This window comes from Mustela lutreola, chromosome 5, assembly GCF_030435805.1.
Source record: "Mustela lutreola isolate mMusLut2 chromosome 5, mMusLut2.pri, whole genome shotgun sequence".
NCBI lineage: Eukaryota > Metazoa > Chordata > Mammalia > Carnivora > Mustelidae > Mustela > Mustela lutreola.
In genome coordinates this window covers 164497038-164503037 of record NC_081294.1, presented here as the reverse complement: position 1 = coordinate 164503037, position 6000 = coordinate 164497038, and positions in this window count along the sequence as shown.

The window sequence follows — 6000 nt, the reverse complement described above, 5'->3', positions numbered from 1 at the left end:
GTGGTGTATCACATTGAATTATTTGCAACTGTTGAACCACCCTTGTAGCCTAGGAATAAATCCCAGTTTACCATGACGAATAATAGTTTTAATGGTTTTAATGTAGTGTTGGGTCCTATTGTCTTGTGTCTTGTTGAGAATTTTGACATCCATTTTCATCAGAGTTATTGGACTAAAATTATCCCTTTTGGTGGGGATGATAGTTTTAAGCTCAAGGTAATGTTGAGCTTAAGTTTGAGACTATTCTTTTAATTAATATTTTTGAAACAGTTTCAGAATTTAGGTATCATTTCTTCTTACATATTTGGTAGAGGGACACCTGGGTGGCTCAAAGGGTTAAAGCCTCTGCCTTCAGCTCAGGTCATGATCTCAGGATCCTGAGATTGAGCCCCACATCAGACTCTCTGCTCAGCAGGGAGCCTGCTTCCACATCTCTCTCTGTTTGCCTCTCTGCCTACTTGTGATCTCTGAAATAAATTAAATAAATAAATGAATAAATAAATAAATAAAATCTTTATATATAGATAGATAGAGAGATAGAATATATAAGTTGAATATATAGAATTCGACCAAATATATATTTAGTAGAATTCTTTTTTTTAATTAATTTTTTATTTTTTATAAACATATATATTTATCCCCAGGGGTACAGGTGTGTGAATCACCAGGTTTACAAACTTCACAGCACTCACCAAAGCACATACCCTCCCCAATGTCCATAATCCCACCCCCTTCTCCAAAATCCCCTCCCCCCACCAACCCTCAGTTTGTTTTGTGAGATTAAGAGTCACTTATGGTTTGTCTCCCTCCCAATCCCATCTTGTTTCATTGATTCTTCTCGTACCCACTTAAGCCCCCATGTTGCATCACCACTTCCTCATATCAGGGAGATCATATGATAGTTGTCTTTCTCTGCTTGACTTATTTCACTAAGCATGATACGCTCTAGTTCCATCCATGTTGTCGCAAATGGCAAGATTGCATTTCTTTTGATGGCTGCATAGTATTCCATTGTGTATATATACCACATCTTCTTGATCCATTCATCTGTTGATGGACATCTAGGTTCTTTCCATAGTTTGGCTATTGTGGACATTGCTGCTATAAACATTAGGGTAAATGTGCCGCTTTGGATCACTACGTTTCTATCTGTAGGGTAAATACCCAATAGTGCAATTGCTGGGTCATAGGGCAGTTCTATTTTCAACATTGTGAGGAACCTCCATGCTGCTTTCCAGAGTGGCTGCACCAGCTTGCATTCCCACCAACAGTGTAGGAGGGTTCCCATTTCTCCACATCCTCGCCAGCATCTGCCATTTCCTGACTTGTTGATTTTAGCCATTCTGACTGGTGTGAGGAGATATCTCATTGTGGTTTTGATTTGTATTTCCCTGATGCCGAGTGATATGGAGCACTTTTTCATGTGTCTGTTCGCCATCTGGATGTCTTCTTTGCAGAAATGTCTGTTCATGTCCTCTGCCCATTTCTTGATTGGATTATTTGTTCTTTGGGTGTTGAGTTTGCTAAGTTCTTTATAGATTCTGGACACTAGTCCTTTATCTGATAAGTCGTTTGCAAATATCTTCTCCCATTCTGTCAGTTGTACTTTGATTTTGTTAACTGTTTCCTTTGCTGTGCAAAAGCTTTTGATCTTGATGAAATCCCAATAGTTCATTTTTTCCCTTGCTTCCCTTGCCTTTGGAATTGTTCCTAGGAAGATGTTGCTGTGGCTGAGGTCGAAGAGGTTGCTGCCTGTGTTCACCTCAAGGATTTTGATGGATTCCTTTTGCACATTGAGGTCCTTCATCCATTTTGAGTCTATTTTTGTGTGTGGTGTAAGGAAATGGTCCAATTACATTTTTCTGCATGTGGCTGTCCAATTTTCCCAGCACCATTTTTTGAAGAGGTTGTCTTTTTTCCATTGGACATTCTTTCCTGCTTTGTCGAAGATTAGTTGAACATAGATTTGAGGGTCTATTTCTGGGCTCTCTATTCTGTTCCATTGATCTATGTTTCTGTTTTTGTGCCAGTACCATGCTGTCTTGATGATGACAGCTTTGTAATAGAGCTTGAAGTCTGGAACTGTGATGCCACCAACGTTGGCATTCTTTTTCAATATCCCTTTGGCTATTCGAGGTCTTTTCTGGTTCCATATAAATTTTAGCATTATTTGTTCCATTTCTTTGAAAAAGATGGATGGTACTTTGATAGGAATTGCATTAAATGTGTAGATTAATTTAGGTAGCATAGACATTTTCACAATATTTATTCTTCCAATCCAGGAGCATGGAACATTTTTCCATTTCTTTGTGTCTTCCTCAGTTTCTTTCATGAGTACTTTATAGTTTTCTGAGTATAGATTCTGTGTCTCTTTGGTTAGGTTTATTCCTAGGTATATTATGGTTTTGGGTGCAATTGTAAATGGGATTGACTCCTTATTATCTCTTTCTTCTGTCTTGCTGTTGGTGTAGAGAAATGCAACTGATTTCTGTGCATTGATTTTATATCCTGACACTTTACTGAATTCCTGTATAAGCTCTAGCAGTTTTGGAGTGGAGTCTTTTGGGTTTTCCACATATAGTATCATATCATCTGTGAAGAGTGATAATTTGACTTCTTCTTTGCCGATTTGGATGCCTTTAATTTCCTTTTGTTGTCTGATTGCTGAGGCTAGGACCTCTAGTACTATGTTGAATAGCAGTGGTGATAATGGACATCCCTGCCGTGTTCCTGACCTTAATGGAAAAGCTTTCAGTTTTTCTCCATTGAGGATGATATTTGCGGTGGGTTTTTCATAGATGGCTTTGATGATATTGAGGTATGTGCCCTCTATCCCTACACTTTGAAGAGTTTTGATAAGGAAGGGATGCTGTACTTTGTCAAATGCTTTTTCAGCATCTATTGAGAGTATCATATGGTTCTTGTTCGTTCTTTTATTGATGTGTTGTATCACATTGACTGATTTGCGGATGTTGAACCAACCTTGTAGCCCTGGAATAAATCCCACTTCGTCGTGGTGAATAATCTTTTTAATGTACTGTTGAATCCTATTGGCTAGTATTTTGTTGAGTATTTTCGCATCTGTGTTCATCAAGGATATTGGTCTATAGCTCTCTTTTTTGTGGGGATCCTTGTCTGGTTTTGGGATCAAGGTGATGCTGGCCTCATAAAATGAGTTTGGAAGTTTTCCTTCCATTTCTATTTTTTGGAACAGTTTCAGGAGAATAGGAATTCGTTCTTCTTTAAATGTTTGGTAGAATTCCCCCGGGAAGCCATCTGGCCCTGGGCTTTTGTTCATTTTGAGATTTTTAATGACTGTTTCAATCTCCTTACTGGTTATGGGTCTGTTCAGGCTTTCTATTTCTTCCTGGTTCAGTTGTGGTAGTTTATATGTTTCTAGGAATGCATCCATTTCTTCCAGACTGTCAAATTTGTTGGCATAGAGTTGCTCATAGTATGTTCTTATAATAGTTTGTATTTCTTTGGTGTTAGTTGTGATCTCTCCTCTTTCATTCATGATTTTATTTATTTGGGTCCTTTCTCTTTTCTTTTTGATAAGTCGGGCCAGGGGGTTATCAATTTTATTAATTCTTTCAAAGAACCAGCTCCTAGTTTCGTTGATTTGTTCTATTGTTTTTTTGGTTTCTATTTCATTGATTTCTGCTCTGATCTTTATGATTTCTCTTCTCCTGCTGGGCTTAGGGTTTCTTTCTTGTTCTTTCTCCAGCTCCTTTAGGTGTAGGGTTAGGTTGTGTATCTGAGACCTTTCTTGTTTCTTGAGAAAGGCTTGTACTGCTATATATTTTCCTCTCAGTACTGCCTTTGTTGTGACCCACAGATTTTGAACGATTGTATTTTCATTTTCATTTGTTTCCATGATTTTTTTCAATTCTTCTTTAATTTCCCGGTTGACCCATTCATTCTTTAGAAGGATGCTTTTTAGTCTCCATGTATTTGGGTTCTTTCCAAACTTCCTTTTGTGGTTGAGTTCTAGCTTTAGAGCATTGTGGTCTGAAAATATGCAGGGAATTATCCCAATCTTTTGATAGCAGTTGAGTTCTGATTTAGAACCGAGGATGTGATCTATTCTGGAGAATGTTCCATGTGCACTAGAGAAGAATGTGTATTCTGTTGCTTTGGGATGAAATATTCTGAATATATCTGTGATGTCCATCTGGTCCAGTGTGTCGTTTAAGGCCTTTATTTCCTTGCTGATCTTTTGCTTGGATGATCTGTCCATTTCAGTGAGGGGAGTGTTAAAGTCCCCTACTATTATTGTATTATTGTTGATGTGTTTCTTTGATTTTGTTATTAATTGGTTTATATAGTTGGCTACTCCCACGTTGGGGGCATAGATATTTAAAATTGTTAGATCTTCTTGTTGGAAAGACACTTTGAGTATGATATAGTGTCCTTCCTCATCTCTTATTATAGTCTTTGGCTTAAAATCTAATTGATCTGATATAAGGATTGCCACTCCTTCTTTCTTCTGATGTCCATTAGCATGGTAAATTCTTTTCCACCCCCTCACTTTAAATCTGGAGGTGTCTTCGGGCTTAAAATGTGTTTCTTGGAGGCAACATATAGCTGGGTTTTGTTTTTTTTTTTATCCATTCTGATACCCTGTGTCTTTTGACAGGGGCATTTAGCCCATTCACATTCAGGGTAACTATTGAGAGATATGAATTTAGTGCCAATGTATTGCCAGTAAGGTGACTGTTACTGTATATGGTCTCTGTTCCTTTCTTATCTACCACTTGTAGGCTCTCTCTTTGCTTAGAGGACCCCTTTCAATAGTTCCTGTAGAGCTGGTTTGGTATTTGCAAATCTTTCAGTTTTTGTTTGTCATGGAAGCTTTTAATCTCTCCTTCTATTTTCAATGATAGCCTAGCTGGATATAGTATTCTTGGCTGCATGTTTTTCTCATTTAGTGCTCTGAAAATATCATGCCAGCTCTTTCTGGCCTGCCAGGTCTCTGTGGATAAGTCAGATGCCAATCTAATATTTTTACCATTGTATGTTACAGACTTCTTTTCCCTGGCTGCTTTCAGGATTTTCTCTTTGTCACTGAGACTTGTAAATTTTACTATTAGGTGATGGGGTGTGGGCCTATTCTTATTGATTTTGAGGGGCGTTCTCTGAACCTCCTGAATTTTGATGCTCGTTCCCTTTGCCATATTGGGGAAATTCTCCCCAATAATTCTCTCCAGTATACCTTCTGCTCCCCTCTCTCTTTCTTCTTCTTCTGGAATCCCAATTATTCTAATGTTGTTTCGTCTTATGGTGTCACTTATCTCTCGAATTCTCCCCTCATTGTCCAGTAGCTGTTTGTCCCTCTTTTGCTCAGCCTCTTTATTCTCTGTCATTTGGTCTTCTATATCACTAATTCTTTCTTCTGCCTCATTTATCCTAGCAGTGAGAGCCTCCATTTTTGATTGCACCTCATTAATAGCTTTTTTTATTTCAACTTGGTTAGATTTTAGTTCTTTTATTTCTCCAGAAAGGGCTTTTATATCTCTCGAGAGGGTTTCTCTAATATCTTCCATGCCTTTTTCGAGCCCGGCTAGAACCTTGAGAATTGTCATTCTGAACTCTAGATCTGACATATTACCAATGTCTGTATTGATTAGGTCCCTAGCCTCCAGTACTGCCTCTTGTTCTTTTTTTTTTTGTCTTGAATTTTTCCGTCTTGTCATTTTGTCCAGATAAGAGTATATGAAGGGGCAAGTAAAATACTAAAGGATGGCAACAACCCCAGGAAAATATGCTTTCATAAAGTGGTTGTTTTTCTGTTTCCAGAATTGCTGTTCTTCTTCTCTTCGATCTGCCGATGGATTTTCAGGTGTTTGCAATCTTTAGATAAGCTATCTAGCTGATCTCCCCCTAGCTGAAGCAGTCTCAGCCAGCTACTTCTCCGCCATCTTGACTCCTCCCCTTATTTGGTAGAATTCTTCTGGGAAGTCATCTGGCTCTGGGCTTTTGTTTATTGGGGTATATTCA